The following is a 25,493-nucleotide window of genomic DNA, read 5'->3' as shown; positions in this document are numbered from 1 at the left end:
CTTTTTGCCTGGACCAGAGATGGGAGAACTTTGGGGTGGCCTTGCAAGGTGCAGGCAACCGATGACCTTTGGGGTCCCCTTCAATTCTACAGCCATGGGGGACAGCCCAGGACCATCCTGAACTTTGCACTGAATGTCCCTTCAGCCGTTGCTGGGCAAACAAGGCCCAGAGCGGGCTGCAGTAACAGGCCAGGCCGTCCCTTGGGGTCACAGAGCCTCAGGTGTAGGGCCCCAGGGGTGATACAGCCACTGCCACCTCTGACCTTTCATTCAGAGGGACCCACATGCAGGTAAAGGAGGTTTGCCTGAGGCCTGGCTCCAGACATTGGTCTCAATGTTGAATTTGAGTTGTCAGAAAAGACCTGATGTGTGAGTGCTATGGAACGGCTCAGAGGACCCTTGAACCAATAACACCATCATTCCTAGAGGGCTTTCCCCAGCAGGTATGGGATTCTGAGGCCGATGGTGGTATGGAAGTGTGCTCACCTGGCCACTCAGGGCTTTTCGCCTCTAGTAGCCTGTTTCACTCCAGCCAGCTGCTTCCTGGGTCCAGAGGCTCCAGAGGCTCCTGTGGTGACTCTCTAGCTGGAGGTAGAGCTCGTGAGGATTCCAACCTTCCAGGTGCAGGCCACGCCTTGCAATTCCCCTGCTAGGAAATGTCTGTGAGAATCTAAGCAAAGCTCTCCCCCAAGGAAAGCACGCAAGTATGTTCTCTGAAAACTAACCTTCTCTTTCTAAATTGCGGCCTCTTTGTAGAAGTGAGTTCCTCAGCTCTGGCTTGCTCATGGGAAGGTGAGAAGAAGAGCACATTTGGCCCTTCAGTCTGGGTCATTTTGGTGCTGGGTCATCAGCTACAGTGTAAACTGCTTCCTGGATCATCATCATCACCCTGATGGCCCACAGCCCTGAGGGACATAGAGGCAGGTGGGTAAACAAACAGCTGCGAAAGAATGTGATTTGTCCCTCATGGGAAGTGAAGACAAGGTGCTGGGAGAGTGGAGGCGGTCATGACTAATGCCTGTGGGAGCAAAGAGGCTCTGAGGGCTGTCACCTTGGTCTGCTGCCCGATCAGGAGGCTGACAGCGTGCCCAAGTGAGGCCTGGAGGGAGAGCTGAATGTGAACAGTGAATTCACTGTTCACCTAGAGTGAACAGACTCCAATGTGCGGTGACCCCTACGAGGGCTTCCTGGGTGGCAGGGAATACCCTTGGGGACCAGGGGGGAGGGAAGAGGTGAATTTTCGTTTCTGCCTTTTCTAGTGTGACTAATTCATTTATCTTTATGGCTTTTTGAGAAAACATCTTTTATTATCTGTAGGCGTGGAGATTCCACTATGTCCTGTGTGTGGGATAGGATAGGGGAATCAAACAGAACAGAATGAGGACATCTCTGTAAGGGAATTTTAATAATCATAATGTATTAAATGTACTGTATGTTAGACATTGAATTAAGTACATGTTTTACATAGCAGGGAGAAAGCTTTATTTAAAGAGCTTGCTATGAACTATTTGCAAAAGCCTCAAACTGGAAACTACCCAAATGTCCACCAATATTGCCTATGTGCTCAGTTGTGTACAACTCTTTGCAACCCTGTGGACTGTAACCCGCTAGGCTCTTCTGTCCATGGAATTTTCCAGGCAAGAATACTGGAGCAGGTTGCCATCTCTTACCTCAGGGGATCTTCCCAACCCAGAGATTCAACCCATGTCTCTTGTGTCTCTTGCATTGGCAGGCAGATTCTTTACCACTATGCCACCTAGAAAGCCCAGCATTAGAATACATTAATTAATTTGGAGGCTATTCATATAGTGGAATGCCACACAGCAGTGTCTCACGGTGTGGCCTGCTCCTGTGAGTCCCTGATATCCTTTCAGGAAATCTACAAGGTCAAACTATTTTCACAATAATTCTAAAATGTTATTTGCCTTTTCCTCTCTATTAACATTTGCACAAGCAATGGCTGATTAAAGTTTGGGTGACTGAACATAGATTGAGGCAGTAACATTTCACTGTACTTGTTGCTCTTTGTATTCTTCATTAAAAAATTTTTATTTGCCTGTGCTGGGTCTTAGTCGCAGCACGTGGGATCTTCGATCTTCATTGTGGCATGTAGGTTCTAGTTCCCTGACCAGGGATTGAACCCAGGCTCCCTTCATCAGAAGCTTGGAGCCTTAACCACTTTACCACCTTTTATTCTTCATTGTCATACCACAAAAAAAGAATTGGCAGTTTCACTAAGATGATGTCTTAATAAAATAGTAAAACTTATTAATTTTATTAAACCTCAACTCTTGAGCATGTGTATAGTATCTTGTGTGATAAAATAGGAAGGATACATAGAGAGGCAGAGTGGACATCGTGACACCAGCATTTGTGTGATTGAGTCCTGGGCTGAACTAGCCACTTCCTTGTATTGATTCTTGGTCCACATGAACAAAAGACTCTTGGACTAGGAATGGAATTGCTGGACCATAGAGTATATGTGTGTTCAACTTCATGTTGTTGTTGTTCAGTCATTAAGTCATGTTGGGCTCTTTGTGACCCAGTGGACTGCGGCACCCCAGGCTTCCCTGTCCTTACCATCTCCTAGAATTTGCTCAAACTCATGTCCATTCCCTGGTGGCTCAGATGGTAAAGAACCTGCCTGCAATGCAAGTGACCCAGGTTTGATCCCTGGGTAGGGAGGATCCCCTGGAAAGGGCACAGCAACCCACTCCAGTATTCTTGCCTGGAGAACTTTATGGACAAACGAGCCTTGCAGGCCGCTGTCCATGGAGTTGCAAAGAGTCAGAAGTGACTGAGCAACTTTCACTCATATCCACTAAGTCAGTGATGCCATCCAATGATCTCATCCTCTGTTGTCCTCTTCTCCACCTGCCTTCAATCTTTCCCAGCATCAGGGTCATTTCCAATGAGTTGGCTCTTCACATAAGATGGCCAAAGTATTGAGAAGACCAAACTGTCTTTCAACATAGTTATACTAAATTACAAGAATGCATAGAAGATCTTGTGAATTCACTTTCTCTCCAGCACTTGAATATGTTCAGACTTTTACACATTTTACCCGCAAAATGGTTATAAAATGGCATCTCATTGTAATCTCTATTTGTGTTTTCCTAATTATTAATGAGGTTGGATGTGTTAGTTGGCCATATGTTTTGCCTGCCACTGCTCCCTTTGAATCAGCCCAGTCAGCCAATGTCACAGAAAACACGACCATGTGTGGTTATCAGGCTTAGTTATTAGCATGTTCAGTGTATTATAAGATGCCTTCAATTATAAGATGCATCATCAATTTGATGTGGATAAAGAAATGTCACATCATATTATAATTTAAAATTCATTTAAAATTTTTAATGAATAATGGTGTATATTTATTTATTTATACAATTACATGCCATTTTCTACTTTAATGTAACCATTTACAATCTAAGTTTTCTCTGTATTTAGAGTCTGAGGATACTTCCCATTTGAGGCAAATACTGCCAAAGAGATGTAGAGTTACAGAGCCTGCACCCATGGACTTGACCTCCTGAATGTACTTAGTAAAGACAGTTAATATGTCAGGTTTTGCATGTATTTCCTGTTTGGTTAAATTCATGGTTTCATTTTCTCCATAACTGAATTGCATATCACTGGAAATCTGAAAGTCAGCCAAGCACTTTTGACAAATGGATGTGTCGTGTCTAGTGATAATCTTCCACAAGGCACGAATTAGCCCCCAGCAGCTTCTCACAGCTCTCACTTCCATGATCTACTTGGAGAGACTGGCTGAGTTTGCACAGCTCTGTGATGACAACCATGTCATGAGTCACTCCTCTATTTGCTGCTAGCAAATTTTGGTTGACATCAATTAAAAGACACAAGCCACTTTTAGAAACGTTCAAAAGTGAAAACGTGTGCATCTTATTTTTCTTCTAATTATTTATTAATTAAAATTTAAACATACACTTTCATGTGTATGGGCTTCCCAGGTGGCACTAGTGGTAAAGAACCCACCTGCCAATGCAGGAGACATAAGAGATGCAGCTTTGATCCCTGGGTCAGGAAGATGCCCTGGAGGAGGACGTGAAACCCTCTCTGGTATTCTTGCCTGGAGAATCCCATGAACAGAGGAGCTTGGCAGGCTACATCCATGGGGTCACAAAGAGTCAGACATGATTGAAGAGACTTAGCATACATGCACGCTATATGTGAATATAGGTTTTAGTACATACGTGTGTGTGTGTGTGTGTGTGTGTGTGTGTGTGTGTAGCCAACCTTTACTGAGCATCTCCTAGGCGATAAATTCCATTTCAGGGACTTTCCATTCATTATGTGAAGTAAATAATTTTATGAGATAGGTAATAATTTCCTCATTCTAAAGAAAACAGCTTCAAAGAGGCAAGATAACTTGACCATGACTCCTAAGTGGCAGAATCAGTATTCAAATCTGGTTCTACCTGGCTTCAAAGCCCTTAAACTTCCTATCATGCCGTTAAGGGCACAGATGCCAAAGATGATGAGTCTCTTTTTTAGGTACTGCTGGGTAAGGTCTCAGACAAATCATTGTCTAGTCTTGCCTGCTATGTCTCTAAGGGTGGATGCCTCTGCTTACCACGAGGTTACTGGCAGGGACAATGAGAGATTTACTAGAGAGTTGAGCTGTGTTAAAAATAACAGCAAGATATTTATTCCTAATCCTGTTAAGCTCCCTTGAGCTGTGTGCAAGCTGATCAGAGGAGGGCATGTTAACTGGCCTCTGTACAGGTGGGTCTAAGGTTGCTGTCATAATCTCTTGTATTTTCCCACCTCAGCCTGGGCTTGGTGTCACTTTTTCTAGTGTTGGTTGATGCAAAACCCCAACTTTTCTTGTTATGATGAACAATCATAAAACCAATGAACTAGTTGTCAACAAAGAGGCTCAGGCTGGGCCCGGAAATGCACTTCTTTTTTTTTTTTTTTTTGATATCTATTTACTTGACTGAGCCGGGTCTTAGTTGCAACATGCAGGATCTTTTTAGTTGCGGCATGTGAACACTTAGTTGCAGCGTGTGGGATCTAGTTCCCTGACCAGGGATTGAACCCAGGCCATCCACGTTGGGAGTGGGAGTCTTGGCCCTTGGACCACCAGGGAAGTCCCTAGAAACGCACTTCTTTTCATTTGGGATGTCCTAGTACTGAGCAAGGGGGAGCTCTAGATGGGGGTTGACACATGGTATCAGTTCTCAAGGGTTTGTTCAGTCTCTGATTTACACACAGGTGTGGTTTGGAGCTCCTACAGGCCTGAAGAGATCTGAAGTGGGGGGTGGGAAGGGTGCTATTCCCCACCATTTGACAGGATGAGCCTAATTTATCTTGGGCAAATAAAACCTTGATTGGATTTTTTCAGACCTTCCCAGAGGAGTGTATGCCTTCACCTCCCTACCTCCCTCATATGTCTGGTTTTATCTGGCCATTCACAAACTTTTCACTGCCAAACACCCCTTTTACAATTTTCTCCCCATGAGCCTCATCTTCAGAAGGACTTTTATCCATAAGCTACAGGTTGGGCTTTTAAACTCTCTATGAATTACATATGACCAGCAGAAAAAGAAAATTCTAGCCAAAAGCAAAAGAATGTGAGATTTTACTCATATAAAACATAAATTTTCTTAGGACCTTTTTTTGAAATATGGAAATAACTCCATAGTCCTAATTACTACTTTTTTTAGATAAATCCCCAGGGGTCCAATGACCCAGGTTTAAAATCAGTGGTCTAGTTTACTCGATACAGTTCTTTTAATTTTGTGATTGACTCTGAAGAAGAATCACTTTCACCCACTGCTTGACCTTTGAGTCAAACCAATCCACATATCAATGAGATTCTGTATTTCTTTATTTCAGAGATGCTCCAACATTTTTAAAACTGAGTATAATTTACATACAATGAAATTTACACTTTTTGTTGTACAGTTCTATGAGTTTTGACAAATGCATATATTGATATAACCACCATCACAATCAAGACATAAAACAGTTACATTGCCCCCCAAACTTCCCTCATATCACTGTTTGTAGTCATCCTTTCTTTCTACTTCTAGCCCCTGGCAATCACTAATCTATTCTTTGTCCCTAAATGTCTCCCTTTCGCTGAATGTCATACAAATAGAATCATATAAATTGCTGACTTTTGTGTCTAGCTTCCCTGGTGGCTCAGACGGTAAAGAATCTGCCTGTGATGCGGCAGATCTGGGTTTGATCCCTTGGTCAGGAAGATCCCCTGGAGAAGGGAATGGCAAGCTACTCCAGTATTCTTACCTGGAGAATACCATGGACAGAGAAGCCAGGTGGGCTACAATCCACGGGGTTGCAAAGACTCAGATCCGACTTAGTGTCTAACATTTTCACTTTTCTTTCACTTAGTAAAATGCATCTGAGATTTATCTGTGTTATTGTATATATCTGTGGTTAGTTTTCCTTTTTTCTTGCTGAGTAGTATTTCATTGCATGGATATACTGCAGTTTGCTTATTCATTTACCCGTTGATGGACATTTGAGTTCCGCATTTGGTGATTTTGAATAAAATCACTGTAAACACTTGTGTACGGACTGTCATGTGAAAATGTTTATATTTCTCTTGGATGAATACCTAGACATAGAATTGCTAGGTCATTTGATAAGTGCTTATTCACTTCATAAGCTAACAGATTGTTTTTCAAAGTGGCTAGACCATTTTGCATTTCCACCATTACAATATATGAGAATTGTAATTGCTCCCCACCTCAACAGGACATGATATTATCAATTTTTTTTTTAATTTTAGCTGGTTCAATAGGTATATAGTGTTTTTTATTTGAAGTTCTCTAGTAATAATGCTGCATATATTTACCTATGCTCATTTGCTGTCTATATGTTCTTTGGAAAGTTGCCTATTTAAATATTTTGCCCATTTTTTAAGTTGGGTTGTTTGTTTTCTTGTTCAATTTTGAGAGTTCATTATGCACTATGAACATAATAAGCCCTTTGTCAGATGCATTTTGCAATAATATTTTCCTAGTCTGTGGCTTGTTTTTTTCATTTTCTTAGTGGTTTTTGCAGAGCGGCTATTTATTGTGACAAAGTCTGATTTATTCATTTCTTTTATAGATTGTGCTTTGAGTGTCATATCTAAGAAATCTTTGTCTAACCCAGTGTCAGAAAGATTTTTCTCCTATGTTTTCTTCTAGGAGTTTTGTAGTTTTAGGTTTTGCATTTATGTCTATGGTGCATATTGAGTTAGTTTTTGTACAAGTTATGGAATGTGGATCAAGGGTCAAGGTTTTTTTTTTTTTTAATATGAATATCCAGTTGTTCCAACACAATTTGTTGAAAAAAAAATGAAATTTTCATTGAATTGTCTTTGTACTTTTGCCAAAAATTAGTTGACCATATAAATACGTGGATCTATTTCTGGGCCCCTTTCTTCATTCACCAATGCTACTAGGTCTTGATTACTCTAGTTCCATAGTATGTATTGAAATAAGATAATATGAATCCTCCAGCTCCTTTTTTTTTTTCAGAATTGTTTTGACTGTTCTAAGCCTCTTGTTTTTCCTTATAAATCTTAGCATCAATTTGTTGATTTCTACAAAAAGTCTGCTGAGATTTTGATTGGGATTATACTCAATCAACCTGGGGAAAATTGATATCTTAATATGTAGCCCTCTAATCTACTTAACTTCTTGAGATTCCTTTGATTTCTTTAATGGTGACTTTTAGATTTCAACATATAAGTCCTACACATATTTTGTAAAATTTAAACCTAAGTATTTCATGGTTTTTTATGCTGTAAATAGTATTGCTTTTAAAAAAAAATTTTTTTTTAATTAATTTATTTATTCTTGACTGTGTTGGGTCTTCTTTGCTGCACAGACTTCTCCGCAGTTGTGGCGAGCAGGGGCTACTCTCTAGTTGCAGTGCTCGGGTGTCTCAATGTGGTGGCTTCTCTTTGTTGCAGAGCATGGGCTCTAAGGTGTACAGGCTTCAGTAGAAGCGGCGCATGGGCTTAGTAGTTGTGGTTCCTGGGCTCTAGAGCACAGGCTTAGTAATTGTGGTGCACAGGCTTAATTGCTCCACGACATATGGAATTCTCCTGGACCAAGGATTGAATCTATTTCTCCTGCATTGGCAGGTGATTCTTTACTACTGAGCCACCAGGCAAGCCCTGGTATTGCTTTTTAAACCGAAAATTTCAGTTGCTCATTGCTAGGATTTAGAGATATAATTCGGAGAAGGCAATGGCACCCCACTCCAGTACTCTTGCCTGGAAAATCCCATGGATGGAGGAGCCTGGTAGGCTACAGTCCATGGGGTCGCACAGAGTCAGACACGACTGAAGTGACTTAGCAGCAGCAGCAGCAGAGATATAATTGGTTTTTGTAGATTGACCTTGCACATTCTCCAATCTTGCTAAATTTATTAGTTTCAATAGCATTCATTAAGAGTCCTTGGATTTTCTATGTAGACACACCATCTGCACATCAAGACAATTTTATATTTAACTTATATGCAGAGTACATCATGAGAAATGCGTGGCTGGATGAAGCACAAGCTGGAATCAAGATTGCTGGGAGAAATATCAATAACCTCAGATATGCAGATAACACCACCCTTATGGCAGAAAGTGAAGAAGAACTAAAAAGCCTCTTGATGAAAGTAAAAGAGGAGAGTGAAAAAGTTTACTTAAAGCTCAACGTTCAGAAAACTAATATCATGGCATCTGGTCCCATCACTTCATGGCAAATAGATGGGGAAACAATGAAAACAGTGGGTGAATTTATTTTGGGGGGCTCCAAAATCATTGCAGATGGTGGTTGGAGCCATGAAATTAAAAGACACTTACTCCTTGGAAGGAAAGTTATGACCAACCTAGACAGCATATTAAAAAGCAGAGGACATTACTTTGCCAACAAAGGTCCGTCTAGTCAAGGCTATGGTTTTTCTAGTAGTCATATATGGATGTGAGAGTTGGACTGTAAAGAAAGCTGAGCGCAGAAGAATTGATGCTTTTGAACTGTGCTGTTGGAGAAGACTCTTGAGAGTCCCTTGGACTGCAAGGAGATCCAACCAGTCCATCCTAAAGGAGATCAGTCCTGGGAGTTCATTGGACGGACTGATGTTGAAGCTGAAACTCCAATACTTTGGCCACCTGATATGAAGAGCTGACTCATTTGAAAAGACCCTGATGCTGGGAAAGATTGAGGGCAGGAGGAGGAGGGGATGACAGAGGATGAGATGGTTGGATGGCATCACCGACTCAATAGACATGAGTTTGGGTAAACTCCAAGAGCTGGTGATGAACAGAGAGGCCTGGCGTGCTGTGGTCCACGGGGTCACAAAGAGTTGAACACAACTGAGTGACTGAACTGAACTGATATTTCCTTTTGCAGTCTATGTGTCTTATTTCTTCTTCTTGCTCTATTATGTTGACTAGAATCTCTAGTACAGTATTGTATTGACCTTTATATGATAGGCACTTCACTTTGAAGAGAGGCTTTGTCATCCCCACAAGATGATGGTAGAATTACTATATTCTCCTAAGGAACCTTGATTCTTAGGAAATAGCTGTTGATGTTCAGCCCATTAATAACAAAACTTAACACCTACTGATCAACTGCTGTGACTAAGACCCAGTACTCTGCAGTTTACTCATATTATTTTATTTGATCTTTATATCAGCCTTATGAGACAGATATTATTAACCCCAGTTTTGAAATGAAGAAACAGGCTCCAAGAATTTAAGAAAACTTGCCTAACATAACACAGTTTATTCTTTTCAGATGGTGAATTCAAATCTGTTACTTCTAATCTCCAAAGTCCATGTTCTTTCCATTTGACTATACTGCTTTTGGGGCTTTCCTTGTGGCTCAACTGGTAAAGACTCTGCCTGGAATGCGGGAGACCTGGGTTCAATCCCTGTGTTGGGAAGATCCCCTGGAGAAGGGAAAGGCTGCCCACTCCAGTATTGTGGCCTGGAGAATTCCATAGACTGTATAGTCCATGGAGTCTCAAAGAGTCGGACACGACTGAGCGACTTTCATTTTACTTCAGACTGCTTATGATCTAAATCACTTTCAGCAGATCCCAGTCTTGTCTATGCACTAGAGGCCTTTGAGGAGTTGTTAAAAACTGTCAGGCGAGTGTATGCTCCTCGGTTCTGTCTGGTCACAACAAAGATTTGGAGTGATGGACATGAGAGCCCTCAGCGGGTCACAGCTCTTGGGTCTTGGACAGACTGTGTTATAGCTCTCAGGTCTCGAACAGACCGTGTTATAGCTCTTAGAGGAATCAGTGTTACAGCTCAGTGTTACAGCTCTTTTATTTAGATAATAGCAGGAAAATCCATCCTCGAAGCATGAGGGCATGCCGACCCAAAGACGTGAAGAGAAGACTGCCCCAGCGCGCGGGGCAGGGTTGGGGGGGGGAGAGATAGAGAGAGAGAGAGAGAGTGCCTTGGCTCCTCCTTTTATATGTTTTCTCCCCCTGGGCCTCCCCTATGCAAATTGGGCTTAGCCAGGAGTGCTGTTTGTTCTACCTGAGGTCTTCACTCAGGTCCTCTGACCTTCCTTTGTTCCATTTTCACGGGCTTTTCCCTTCCTTGTCTTTTAGCCACTGCCATTTTGGCCTCCTGTTTCCTATTCTAACCACCTAACAAAACTATGACTCCCCGAGTCCCCTGCTCCCATTCCCTGCACCCCTTATCCCCACCACACACACACCAAAGACCAATTAAATCAGAATCTCTGGGACTGGGGCCTGGGCCTGGGTGCTTCTTAGAAAACGACTCAGTTGACACTGAGCTACAGTCAGGACTGAGAACACTGGGCCTGCTACTCCTAAAGAGAGGGGTCCTCCTGCCCTTATAGGGACGGGAGGTGACTGGCCGTCGGATCTGGAAGCAGTGGGTGATGAATGCTTAGCAGGAAGCAACTGCTATGTCTGCTTTGGGCCTGGGAGGCTCAGAGCTATAAAAGGCAAAGCTTTCTCCTTCATTTATTAAATGCTAGTAAATCCAAGGAGTGTGTCATGGTATTTTAGCATCAACTTATCACACATGTTTGTGCTGGCCATACAGTTGAAATCTTGATGGAAAACAGGTGGGACTCCTCAAAGCTGCTGTTAAGGACTTAATGGGTTACAAAAGGATGCTAATGAAAATGTTTGATGAGAAGAATGTTGCCATTTCAGAGGATATAAGGGGGTGGGGGAGGGGAACTCATTCCTCAGAGGCATTCAGCCTGCTGGGTATCTTTCAAAGCAGAAAGCCAGGTTCCTTGCATCTCTGTGGGAGGCACCAGTATCCCTGAAATGTGCTCCCTGGAGCAGCCATCATTACAAAGAAATGAAACCTTCTCTCTACCATGGCAGATTGAGTCTATGGTTGCCTTATTGGCAGGATAAAGTAATTGCATTTTTAGACCAATTATTACTAAAGCTTTAGGAAACACTTTAGAAGTTTTGCCACACTAGATATGATATCCAATCTGGGTAACATTACCTTGTTTGAAATGTACCTTGTTTGAAATGACTTGGACCACATTGTTGTTATTGTAAGTTTACTTTTCCCCACAATGAGGATACAAACATCATGGAAAGTTTAGAAAGTGCAGAATAACAGACAACTTAAGGCTGAAGAGGTGTAGCTAGAACTCTCGTGTATGTGCTGTGTGCTCAGTCGGTCAGTCGTGTCCGACTCTCTCAGGCAAGAGTACTGGAGTGGATTGTCATTTCCTACTCCAGGGAATCTTCCTGACCCAATCGAATCCATGTTTCCTGCAGCTCCTGCATTGGCAGGGGGATTCTTTACCACTGGGGCTTCCCTAGTGGCTCAGACGGTAAAGAATCTGCCTGAAATACAGGAGACCCAGGTTTGATTCCTGGGTCAGGAAGATCTCCTAGAGAAAGGAACAGCAACCCACTCTAGTATGCTTGCCTGGAGAATTACATGAACAGAGGAGCCTGGTGGATTACAGTCCATGGGGTCTTTCTTTATCACTGCACCACCTGGGAAGCCCCCAGAACTCTCACATACATCACTTTATTTAATCCCCACCAGAACTCTCAGAGAGGAGGAGCATTTTCAGATGAGAATACTGAAGCTCCTAGAATTCACTTAGAGCTGTCACCTGGAGGCAAGTAGCCTGGCCCCATAGCGCATTCTCATCCCACTCAACTATCTTCATAGCTATAGTGCCTCTTGGAATCTTCTCTTTCAAACTTTCTTATTTTTAAGCAAGCATTTTTATTTTTAATCTAATGTCCGGGTTCCATAGTTTTGAACACATGAAATTCCAGTTTTGCTTCCAGCTTTTCTTTTTCACGTAACTTTCTCATAAAAATGGTTTCCCAGCTCGTTTTTTAAGCCTCTGCGCATTCATTTGGCACATGGCACACTATTCCAACAAGAGGCTTTTAGGGGAGCTCCTCCCGCATAGAGGGTTTGTCTTGGCAAACTTTCATGTGGGTGAAGCTTAGTTTAAAGAGCATAGTGCTCTCATGGAGAGGAATTGGGTGCTGTGGGGGTGAACGATCCAAAAGGAAGTCAAGAATTGGTTTTTCCCACCACTTAGGCCAATTATAGCTCAACTCTTTTTTAGCAAACCATTATCCTGATTGCCTGTAAGAAGGGAAAGGTTTTTTTTTCCCCTTAATATTTATGTATTTGGCTGCTCTGGGTCTTCGTTGAAGCATGTGGGATCTAGTTTCCTGACAAGGGATTGAACCCAGGCACTCTGTGTTAGGAGTAAGGAGTCTTGGCCAGCAGGACTAAGAGTGAAGACCACCAGGGGAGTCCCAAGAAGGAAAAGTTTTTAGAAATAAGGATTTTTTAAGAGGCAGCATGACATGAGAAATAGAAAAGTATGGTCTTCCCACAGTTGTATGTAAACACAGAAAGAGAGAGCGAGGGTCTGTGCTGGCTTCTTGGGGAGAATGCCTTGCAGAAAGAATCTCCATCCTGGCTCTGCAGGTTGAACAGGCAAGCGAAGACTGTGGAAACCCGAGGAAATAAGCAAGACAGATTGAAACAGGCCTCAGAGAAACAAGGGCAGGTGGTGGAGAAGAGGGGCAGGCCTGGATTTCTGAACCAAAAGACAAAAGCAGAGAACACATTTGTCTTAGAATCTTATGCAGTTAGGAAGGAAAACCCCCAATCCAAGATGGTAGAAGTTGGCAAATCTCTGTTTATAACCTCTGTTTCAGGTTAAGGAGACAAATCCCACTTCTACGTTTTGCTGGCTAAGGTCTTGCCTTGGCTTTCTTTTTTCCACAATAGATTCATTGACCCACACTGAAGCTGGTGGGTGGGTGGGTGGGGACCATAAACATGAACATTCCCACGACTGAGTAAACATTTCTGTGTGCAAACTAGGATTCTTCTGCTTCCTTTCAACATACGGGTTTGGGTAATTAACTACCAGGGCTTCCGGTGGGTGATTAACCCCAGTCCTCCACCAAATGTCCTGGGTTTTCTACCTTTCGTTTTTTGACCCTGTGCATTTTGGCTGGAGTATAGAAGAAGGAAAACTCTGAACTGTTTTCTCCAACTCTCAAAGCCCCGATTCCTACAAGGGAGAATTGAAAACAAACCACTCTTGGACTCTGAGCAGAAGTGGCAGCAATATCTCTGCTTAGAAATCTACAGGTGAAGGATAGAGAGTGGGTCTGTTTCTCATTAGAGTTCTTGGCAAACGCTTTGAGGCGCATCTGGAAAAGAAGGGTGAGGGACTGTCGGTGAGGTTTGTTTAATAAGCCCCTTTCTCCCATCACTCGTCTGCTGGCTTTTCCCTCTCAAGGTCATCTGGGACCAGGTTTCCCAATCCTTCTGCATCCCCCTCATGTGTCTGTACATTATCTGGGAATATTGCATTTAAAGTGGACAATCCAAATAAGGAAAACCCATTCCACTCACATTTTTTCTAAATGTCAGTTGAAGTTCTCCCACGGACAATCTCACTTTCACAGAGCAGTGAATTTCAAGGACAAGTGTCAATAATAAGAATCTCTCATATTTATTCACATAGAATTCTTTTTCTGGGTGATATCTTAGCCAATGCTTTCATCTGAGCATCACAACATTTGCTTGAGGTAGCAGATCTTCATTTTACAGATGGGATAAAAAACAAACCAACAAAAACCAAACAAAATGAAAAGCCCCTGAGGCCCAGAAAGGTTAGGTGGTTCACACAAAGTTTCACAGTCAGTGAAAGCTAGAGCTGGGATTATGAGTCCAGTGCCAACCCAGCACAATATGTTGTGGGTCAGATCACACATTATCTCTCCTTGGAGCCACCTCTCCCCAACCCTCACCACTCTTCTTTCCTGAATGTTTCAGGTCTAAGCTTAAATGCCACTTCCTCCAGGAAGCCCTCTCTTATCCACTTCACCCTCAGGTTAAGATAGGTCTCCCTCTTAGCAACCTGTGTGTTTTTTTCTTTATGACACCACAAATTTTAATCATAATGTGCGATTATTTGCTTACTATTTTTAGCACCATTGAAACTATAAACCCCTTGTGGACAGGAACTGTGTCCATTCTTATTCATCGTTGTAGATGACCAAGACACCACTCAGCACAGTGCCTAGGATATAATAGCCCACCACCACCACCCACCACACACAGCTTGTGAAATACATGAACAAATGAAAGAAAAACTCCCCAACACAATGATGAAGGCTGAACCCAGTCCACCTTCCTGACTTCCTTGATGAATCAGCCAGTAAGGAATTTTCCAAAGAAATTTCTGGAGATTATCACTGACACTGTGTGAAATATTGAGATTTAGAAAAGAAGGGGGATAACCCCTTCTAGCTCCAAATATGGAGAAGGCAATGGCACCCCATTCCAGTACTCTTGCCTGGAAAATCCCATGGACGGAGGAGCCTGGTAGGCTGCAGTCCATGGGGTCGCTACGAGTCAGACACAACTGAGCGACTTCACTTTCACTTTCATGCATTGGAGAAGGAATTGGCAACCCATGCCAGTGTTCTTGCCTGGAGAATCCCAGGGACGGGGGAGCCTGGTGGGCTGCCGTATATGAGGTCGCACAGAGTCGGACATGACTGAGGTGACTTAGCAGCAGCAGCAGCAGCTCCAAATAGCTTCATTTTTATTAATAATATAATATAATACTATAATATACTATAATATTAATTAATAATATAATACATACTATTTACTGTGTATTAACTTTTGCCTGACAATTGTCACATGATTTTATTCTCGTAATAACCTTATGAGTGGAGTATCTTTATTATCTTTTGCAATTATATTTTGCTAAATATTGAGAAAGTTCTGAAAAGGTTAGAGGCTGAAAGACTTTGCATTATGCAAGGGTTAGTTCTGCGTGTTATCAGCCTGGAGAGTGTAGAGGACAAATAGATCAAGGTGCCTACAGAAGTTAGCGCTTGCCCATGGGTTCTACCTGGCTCCCTGTGCCAGCTGTGTGCTCTAGAGGACTGTTCCCGCTTCCCCAGATGGGTGCCTGAGGACGTGATTCAGTCTAAGTAATGGATTCCATCTCCCTGGCCTTAACGTCCAGTCCTGTGGCCTGAAAGAGCTCCAGCGCTTAGCTGGCCAGCATCAAAGAGAGGTGGGGGCACACATCAACACATCATCTGCTTCATGTGGGGAAACAGAGGCTAGAGAATGGGGAGGACTGGTCTGGAGGTGGCAGAGCTGGAACCAGAATCCAGGACACCAGACCCTTGGACTGATACTCTCTCCACTGCCACTCAGTCCATCAGAGGTGTGCTCAGCGCTGTGCAGTCCATACTGGATTCCCAAAGAGAAACAAAACCTTCCCTCATAAGGTTGTTGTGAGAATTACATCACGTGACAGTTTTCAGGCAGAAGTTAATACACAGTAAACAGTATATGAAAGTGAAAGTTGCTCAGTTGTGTCCGACTCTTTGGGACCCCATGGACTATACAGTCCATGGAATTCTCCAGGAAGGAATACTGGAGTGGGTAGCCTTTCCCTTTTCCAAGGGATCTTCCCAACCCAGGGATCAAACCCAAGTCTCCTGCATTGCGAGCAAATTCTTTACCAGCTAAACCACAAGGGAAGCCCAAATAGTATATATTATTATTAATAAAAATGAAGCTATTTGAAGCTAGAAGGGATTATTTCTGGAGGCAGTGATTCTCCAGTCTTCAATGGTGTTCAAACTCTTGCTCAAAATTATAAAGGGGGGTAGATTATAAAGGTGCTCAAAATTATAAAGGTGACAATTTTGGACTTTCCAAGACTGATGCCAAATTAATTTTCGGGGCTTGAACTGGTCCTTTTTTAAAAAAATTATTTCTTTGTCTGGCTGCACCGAGTCTTAGTTGTGGCATGTGGGGTCTAGTTCCCTGACCAGGGAGCGAACCAGGACCCCCTGCATTAACAGTGTGGCGTGTTAACCATTGGACCGCTGGAAAGTCCCTGAGGTGGTCCTTGAAAATGGCTAAGTGTTGCCAAGGTAGGAAGAGCGGAAGGATGGCCTCCACGAAGAAGGGAACAGCATGAGGTGACACTCCAAGATGGCCCAAAGCTGAAGGCTCTGTTCTGACTCCAAAACTCCATCCCACTTGGGTTTTATGAGCTTCTGGTGGAGGGCTTCTTATCTAAGCTTTCCAAAGGTGTGCCTAAGGTTTGCCATAACACTAAGGTCTTCCATTTATGTGTATCCAAGTTTCATGAACTACTGAGGGAAGGGGAGTTTCTGATACATTTTCTGCATTAATATCAACGGGTTTAAATCATGATGGTTCAATCCTGCTCATCATGGCAGTTTTCCAATAGGCCTCACTGATTTTCTTACGATCTGCTTATGAATTCGACTAAAACAACCTTCCTCCCATTGAAATAAACTGAGGTCATTTAGCACCTTGTCAAGCTTCTGCACAAACCTCCACATGGGGCAGCGTTACTGGAGACAGAGCTGGTACAGGGAAGGCATCTCACCAGGAACAGTTTGCTCTTACCTTCTCAACGTCATAACTTTTTAAAAAAGTAAACATCATGAAAGGCCGCTGCCACATTGAGTTACCCAGGATCTAATGATCTACAACTTTTATCAGCAACGTTGACAGGAAGGATAAAGGCTCTGGATTTCCATGAAATGGAAACTTCTGGATTCCTGCCCAGGAGACCCAAGAGAAGGTGCTCTGGACGCTCTGCTCAGAGAGGCTGAAAGTGATGATTACTTAATGTGCAAAGTAGCACTTAAAAAACCTGACCCCCTCTGTAGGACTGCTTGAAAAACTAATTGGAAACAACCTTGGATATTCTATACTCTGTCATTTCGGTTACAACTGGCTGCTTTGTCTACAGTTCAGACGGAGTTGGCGGGGGAGCGGAGTTGGCTCCCAGTTGGCTGGGAGGGGAAGAGGGAGTGGGAAGTCAGCTCCTGACAGAGTCCTTTGCAGACAGTCAATTATCCCCTGACTATATCTCCTGGGCCACAAAGGAGGGTGAAATTTGGGAACCCTCCCTCTCTGCCTTCCTTGATGCCTGGGGGACCCCCAGTAGGGAGAGGGAAACCATACGCTCCCTGTGGAATCATGAGCCTTTCCAATCAGTGGTTTTAGTGATGGTTTTAGTGATGGCTTTAGTGATGGCTTGGACTTTCGAAGCCATGGACAGAGGAAGTCAGTTCTTCTGCTGTTCCACAGGGAAGCCAGACAGAAGTTCATTACCTCTTTGCTGCCTGTTCCTGACCTGCAGATGGCTGCCTTCTCCCTGGATCCTCATGCAGCAGAAAGAGGAAGCTCTGGTCCCCTCCTCTTCTTATAAGGACACTAATCCCACCATGGGGACCCCACCCTCATCTTCTCATTGAGACCTAATTACCTGCCAAAGTCTCATCTCCAAACACCATCTCACTGGGGGTTAGGACTTCAATATGTGAATTTGGGGAGTTGGGGACACCTTCAGTCCAGAGCATTTAGGAGTTCTTCTTGGGAAGAACCAGGCAATTATTTGCTCTTGGGTAAGTGAAGGCAGTAGTTCTAAGTTCCCTAAAGGAAATCAACCCTGAATATTCATTGGAAGGACTGATACTGAAGCTGAAGCTCCAATACTTTGGCCACCTCATGCCAAAGAGCATACATACTCCAAAGAGCCGACTCATTGCAAAAGGCCCTGATGCTGGAAAAGATTGAAGGCAGGAGGAGAAGGGAACAACAGAGGATGAGGTGGTTGGATGGCATCACCGACTTGATGGACATGAATTTGAGCAAACTCTTGGAGATAGTGAAGGACAGGGAAGCCTGGCATGCTGCAGTCCATGGGGTCCCAAAGAGTAGGACACAGCTAGCAACTGAACAACAACAACATGTCCTCAGCGTGCTGAGGTTCCCAGGGATTCAAACCTGGTCCTGCGAAAGAGGCACAAATAAAATCAAGTCTAAGTGGAGTCTGTTACCTTCAGCACAGGTGGGCTTGCTTGGCAAGGAAGGTCAGGGGCCTTCATCACCTTCTTTCCTGTTACAGCTTAAATTATATACCCGAGCAAAAGTCAACCCTGACCTTCATCTTTTTTTTCCAAATGAGAGATTAAACAAACAATAACAACAAAAAACTTTGGGAAGGGGACACAACTTGAATGTAGAAAGTTTTAGGAATGTCGGCAGAAAAGTCAAATACAGCTAATGATATTTAATTTATTATTTACAACAAACTTACACATCACATGATATAAAATCGCAGAGAAAGATTACCTTTTTTTTCCCTCTTTTGCATCTCATGGAACAGATTTGTTCCAACTTCTCTTTACCATCACTGTCTCTCTCACTGGAGCTGCTTCTTGAGTCCTCTCCCACAGTTATCTTTAATTCCTAAAACTATTTGGAATCCAGCACTTTGTAAATCTGTTTTTCTTGTTGTTACTGGAAATTTATACCAAGCCAAAGTACCCACTGGCATATATGTAAGACAAACTTTCTAAGTTTCCTTTGTGAGTATATGTATGATTTCTGTAACATAACTAGTTTTAGTATCATTTTGATCAGTGATCTTTAAAAGGTTGTTTGCAGTGATATCCAGTGCTTCCGTGGTGGCTCAGCAGTAAAAGAATCTGCCTGCAGTTCAGGGGACACAGGAGACATGGATTTGATCCTTGGGTTGGGAAGATCCTCTGGAGAAGGAAATGGCAACCGACTACAGTATTCTTGCCTAGAGAATCCCATGGACAGAGGAGCCTGGCGGGGTACAGACCATGGGATCGCAAGAGTCGGACACGACCTAGTGACTAAACCACCACCACCAGTGCTCACATTTGTGAAGGTCTTGCCCCAGAAATAATGAGTACATTTATATTCATTTCTTTGCTTCCTTTTTAAATAAAATCTGTCGAGTGATCTCCTTACCAACGTAAAAATAGCATCGATTGAGTTTCTCTGAGGATTTTGTACATACTCCAAATAGTGTTCTCTTATTCAAAAATACAATTATTATGAGAACACCCTGTAATTAAGAGCTTGTCTAAGACCACTCCCTCTTTTCTGAAGGATAATTTTAGGGAAGAGATACATCAATAAGACTTTTAGGAAACATGGTACTCTCTAATTATTTAAGTCCTTGTTTCTTTCCAAGAGGAGGATTGATGATGGAACCCCCTGGATACTGTTAAGGTCCTTCAGAGGGCAGCTCCATCAGGCAGTCTGGCTTCTTGAGTGACATGCATCCTGTCACTGTTGAATTCAGGCTATAGTCCATTCAATGGCTGAAGAATGTGTTTATATTTAATAAAGGCTAAGAAGACCAATCCAGGCCAGAGAATTTCCCTCTCTGAAATATTATGGACTATGCAAAACTGTACAAAATTTAATTTCTGAAGCTCTTGACACAGAGATATCTCCGTCTTGGCGTGCCATAGTTGTAAGATTCTGTCACCAGTCCCAATGTGGTTTTTTTCCCCCACACCAAACTGTTCTCCAACACCAGCTGGGTGTCCTGCAACTCAATTCTCACACTGTGTGCCTGGAAATAACATCAGATTCCCCTTGTTAAGGTCTTAGTCCTACAAGACTGTTCCCACCCCCACCATCACTTCATGTGACAGTTGCAAGCCTAGGTTCTCTCCTGTGCTTCTGACCAACATATTAAAAACTGCGAATTCCAATGACCCCATCCTTGGTTCAGTTAGTTTGCTAGAGCAGCTCACAGAACTCAAAAACTCAAGAGAGACATTTAGCTTACTGGATTATGTGTGTGTGCTTTGTCACTCAGTTCAGTACAGTCTCTCAGTCATATCCAGCTCTGCAACCCCATGGACTGCAGCACGCCAGGTCTCCCTATCCATCACCAACTCCTAGAGTTTACTCAAACTCATATCCATTGAACGGTGATTGAACCAACCATCTCATCCTGTGTTGTCCCCTTCTCCTCCTACCTTCAATCTTTCCCAGCATCAGGGTCTTTTCAAATGAGTCAGTTCACATCAGATGGCCAAAGTATTGGAGCTTCAGCTTCAGCATCAGTCCTTCCAATGAGTATTCACGACTGATTTCCTTTAGGGTGGACTGGTTGGATCTCCTTGCAGTCCAAGGGACTCTCAAGAGTCTTCTCCAACACCTCTTCAACTCTTTGCAACACTATGGACTGTAGCCCACCAGGCTCCTCTGTCCATGGGATTATCCAGGCAAGGATACTGCAGTGGATTGCCATTTCCTCCTCCAGGAGATCTTCCTGACCCAAGGATTGAACCCGCATCTCCTGCATTAGCAGGCAGAATCTTTACTACTGAGCCACCTGGGAACAGGTTACCAGTTTATTATAAGAGGATATACTTCAGGAACAGCCAGGTGAAGGAGGAGCATAGGCTAGGGTATGTGGGAAGGGGCTTAGAGTGTCCATGCCGTCCCCAAGCTCACCACTCTTCCACTTTTGGGGTTTTATAGAAGCCTCATTACATGGGCACAATAGATTGAATTACTGTCCCTTAGTGACTGAACTCAGTCTTCAGCTGCTCTCCCCTCCCCAAAGCAGGCTGAAAGTTGTCTCTAATCACCTGTTGATTCCTCTGGTGACCAGTCCCCATCCTGAGGTGACCTATGTGCTTCCCCAAAGTCACCTCATTCATACAACAAAAGACACTTGTATTGCTTGCATTACAGGAAATTCCAACGGTCCTAGGAGCTCCATGCCAGGAAGAGGGATGTTGATCAAATATATACTTATTAAAGAAGAACTAAAGAGCCTCTTGATGAAAGTGAAAGAGGAAAGTGAAAAAGCTGGCTTAAGACTCAACATTCAAAAAACTAAGATCATGGCATCTTGTCCCATCACTTCATGGCAAATAGATGGGGAAACAATGGAAACAGTGACAGACTTTATTTTCTTGGGCTCCAAAATCACTGCAGATGGTGACTGCAGCCATGAAATTAAAAGATACTTGCTCCTTGGAAGAAAAGCTATGACCAACGTAGACAGCATATTAAAAAGCAGAGACATTACTTTGCCAACAAAGGTCCATCTAATCAAGGCTATGGTTTTTCCAGTAGTCATGTATGGCTGTGAGAGTTGGACTATAAAGAAAGCTGAGCACCGAAGAATTGCTGCTTTTGAACTGTGGTGTTGGAGAAGACTCTTGAGAGTCCCTTGGACTGCAAGGAGATCCAACCAGTCCATCCTAAAGGAAATCAGTCCTGAATATTCATTGGAAGGACTGATGCTGAAGCTGGAACTCCAATACTTTGGTCACCTGACACAATGAAGAACTCAAATGACTCATTTGAAAAGACTCTGATGCGGTAAGTTTGAAGGCAGGAGGAGAAGGGGATGACAGAGGATGCAATGGTTGGATGGCATCACTGACTCAATGGACATGAGTCTGAGTTGGTATTGGTAATGGACAGGGAAGCCTGGCAGGCTGCATTGCAGTCCATGGGGTTGCAAAGAGTCAGACATGACTAAGTGACTGAACTGAACTGAATACTTAGTATAAATCACAAGTTGCTTATGAAATTTTTACTTAATCCTGTAAAGAAAAGCTCTTTTAATTGCAAGGTTGTTGATACACTAGAAATGGAAAAATTGAGGCTCAGAGAGGTGAAGTAACTGGTCTAAATTCACACAGCCAAAAAGTCATGGAGCCAGAACTCAAACTCTGATTGATTTGATTCCACAGCCATTCCTCTGACCATAAGCTCCCCTGCCTTCTGTGGTATTGGGTGTGAGTTGAAGCTAACCCATGTTTACTTGAATTTCAGTGTCATCCCTTATCTCAACCTCATGCATACACGCTAAGTCGTTTCAGTTGTGTCCGACTCTGTGCAGCCCTATGGACTGTAGCCCATCAGGCTCCTCTGTCCGGGGATCCTCCAGGCAAGAATACTAGAGTGTGTTGCCATGCCCTCCTCCAGGAAATCTTCCTGACCCAGGGATCGAACCCATGTCTCTTGTGTCTCCTGCATTGGCAGGTATGTTCTTTACTGCTAGTGCCACCTAGGAGGCATCTCAACCTCATCTGTCCTCAAATGGAGTGTAGTTCTTCCACAAAGAAGAACAACCACGAGACCAAGCTACTAGATGGCATCTGTGTGGCTTGATGTCATGTCCAAACAGGAGTATCCTAGAGAGACCCTGAAAATCACAGAAGCCAAAAGATTTCATAACCTTTATTAAGGAAGGGGTTTTGTTTTTGTTTTTTATTTTGGTCCCAACAGTTTCTCTACCTACTCCCCAAAGAGTGTGCAATACTCAGTAAATCGAGTAATTATTGCCTAAATCAGGGACTACTGTGATTGAGAAATTAACCATGTCTGTTTTTCTTCTGCAGGCTCACTGGAAAAGAATGTGAGCTATTTTCCTCTCCAGAGGCCTCTGCGTTTTGGAGGGCTGGGTTTCTCTTGCCCCAGGGAAAAGTTAGAGGTCTTTCTTAGATTTTCTAAGGGTTTGGAGTCTTAACACTACTTGTTAGAGATGGAGAGGGTTGGGAGGGGGCCTAGGGCCCAGAAGTCATTAAGGGCTGGCAGGACCCTTGAGTGCTGGGCCTCCACCAGGCACTCTGGAGTTGGCAGGGCCTTGGGGGAGTGACTAAGAGGGGAAGGGATGGCCGGGGCCTAATACTTGTGCTATGGCCTTGGATTTGGAGGGGATGCTGTGGGCAGCGGCAGCAGCAGCCTCCAAGTGGTCTGCTAGAGCTTGGACAAGAGGCCACTCAGTAGTGACCATCACAGACCCGGTGCCCTTCTCCGTGTTTCTGGAACCCTGAAGGCCTCAGAGTTCTGTGTGGAGGGAGAGTGAGGGGCCCTGGAAAGTGGCTGGGAATTTTCTGCAATCCCGGTAGATGGAGGTCTAAGTATGATTCAATTTGATTTAGAAAATTCGTGAAATGTGTCATGGAACACATTCCTAAGTGTCGTGGAACAATTTATATCAGTTACGCTAATAGTGACCAAATCCTGAAGGGAATTTTTATAACATATTTGGTAAAAACAAGTCTACTTTTTTAATCCTTTGGAAATGGTTGATCAATAACTGACAGGATATAACTATTCCAAGCCCTTCTTCTGGTAAAAATATCCTCTCTCCTGGTAATTTAAATTCCAAATTACCTCCAGATGAGGCTTTAAAAATACCCTGTGATTAAATCCACACCAAATGGAGTTTCTGTGGGAACCTTTGCTGACTCAGAGGGATGACCTGTGAGTTTTTTTTTAAAGGCCCGAGGTCTGGACTGGGCTAGAACTGCGACTTGGGGCTCGAGGAACCCATGACTCAGCCTTGGGGCCCCGGGCTCTGGACGCCAGCCCAGAACTGAACATTCAACTGAAAGGCTTTTGGAGGAGAGCACTGGGAATCTCCCTGGAATCGCATGACCCTTTCTCACCTACCCTTATTAGACCACAGAGTCAGAGCTGAAGAGGGGGAACCGCTGGGCCTGGGGATTGGGAGCGAGCCAGTATGTCTGTGCATCTTTGTATCTGTCTGCATGTTTGTGTGTGTGTGTGTGTGCATGCACGCATGTGTCCTTGGCAGAGAGAGGTGGTCAGGAATGCACTTGATTCTAGGTTTCCTAAGAGAAGGTGGCTCATAGCACAGGTGGTCAAACTTCTTGGACCAGAAGCCCGCTGGGGTCTCGCCAACCACCTGCTGCCCAGCACACGTGGCTGTGACCTGAGTTGTGGACAAGGAACAGGATCTTCTTTTTGGCTGGGAGCAGGATGGAGGGTGGAGAAGGCAATGGCACCCCACTCCAGTACTCTTGCCTGGAAAATCCCATGGACAGAGGAGCCTGGTAGGCTGCAGTCCATGGGGTCGCTAAGAGTCAGACATGACTGAGCAACTTCACTTTCCCTTTTCACTTTCATGCATTGGAGAAGGAAATGGCAACCCACTCCAGTGTTCTTGCCTGGAGAATCCCAGTGACGGGGGAGCCTGGTGGGCTGCCGTCTATGGGGTCGCACAGAGTCTGACACGACTGAAGCGACTTAGCACTAGCACTTAGCACAGGATGGAGGGTACGTGGGGAGCTGGCCAGCACCCTGGGCAAGAGGATAGGGAAACTGAGGCAGAGAGGGCAAACTTAGCACTCAGAACAAAAGGATGGTGTCCACCCCCTTCCGTTCCACTACCCAGCCACACACCCCCACCCCGCGCTTTTCCTATTCCAGATCCTGCTATGGGACCACTGTCTCAGGCACACTTTTGTTTCCAAGCTCTGCTTTAGTTAGACACTCAGCTGGGTACATCCCACTTGGGATCTCCTTGAATGTGCTTGCTGACCATAACCTAGGTTTTGTTATCCCTGTTTTACAGATGAAGAAACTGATTCCCAGAGAGGGCGAATGAGTTGCTCAAGAGAACAGGCTGGTGAGTGTCAGAGGCGAGGCAGGAGCCGTGTGTGCTGAAAGCAGTCTTACCTGACCGTCCTCTACCTGTGGATGGCCCTCATACATTTAGAGGTACACACACATGAACATACCCACCTCCTAGGGTCCCTTTATGAAAGGCCATAGCCCAGGAAACAAGGGGTTCCACTTCATGGTAATCTCTGTTTATGATACAGACAAAACAGCAACAAAACTGTAGGCCTAGTGAAAGCTAGCCATTCTTTTACATCCCTCTCCTCTTTCTGAGGATGGAAGAGAGTCTTAATTAGCATAGTGTTAAGAGTATGAGTTTTGGAAGGCTTCCCTGGTGGCTCAGTGGTAAAGAATCCGCCTGCCAACACAGAGACACAGGTTGGATCCCTGGGTCAGAAGATCCCCTGAAGAAGGAAGGAACCACTCCAGTATTCTTGCCTGGAGAATCCCATGGACAGAGGAGCCTGGCCGCTACAGTCCATGGGGTTGCAAAGAGTCCAACACAACTGAGTGACTAAATAATAACAACAACAAATGAGCTTTGGAATCAACCTGTGATTTCAATTTCCATTTATTAGCTCTGTGACCCTGGATGAGTCACTCAGCCTCTGTAAGTGTCAACATCTTCCTCTGAAAAATGGGATGACAGTATTTACCTTATTAGCTGTTGTGTGGATTAAATGAGACCATACCCACG

The 25,493-nt window shown here is 43.9% G+C and overlaps 1 long non-coding RNA gene across 1 annotated transcript in view; it reads left to right on the top strand.

The window, feature by feature from the left end:
- The window catches only part of LOC145512859 (uncharacterized), a 39,732-nt gene extending 14,837 nt beyond the window's left edge, over nucleotides 1-24,895 (top strand). Inside the window, exons 5-7 of the long non-coding RNA XR_014058861.1 lie at nucleotides 757-924; nucleotides 21,104-21,739; nucleotides 24,750-24,895. This is a non-coding gene — a long non-coding RNA (uncharacterized LOC145512859). The remainder of the gene's footprint in view (nucleotides 1-756; nucleotides 925-21,103; nucleotides 21,740-24,749) is intronic.
- Nucleotides 24,896-25,493: the final 598 nt, after the last annotated feature.

The sequence above is a fragment of the Giraffa tippelskirchi genome, chromosome 7, assembly GCF_054371585.1.
Source record: "Giraffa tippelskirchi isolate mGirTip1 chromosome 7, T2T-mGirTip1v1.2.pri, whole genome shotgun sequence".
In the NCBI taxonomy this organism is placed as follows: domain Eukaryota; kingdom Metazoa; phylum Chordata; class Mammalia; order Artiodactyla; family Giraffidae; genus Giraffa; species Giraffa tippelskirchi.
Note: the sequence above shows the minus strand (reverse complement) of the source record. Positions and strands in the feature narration are given on the sequence as shown.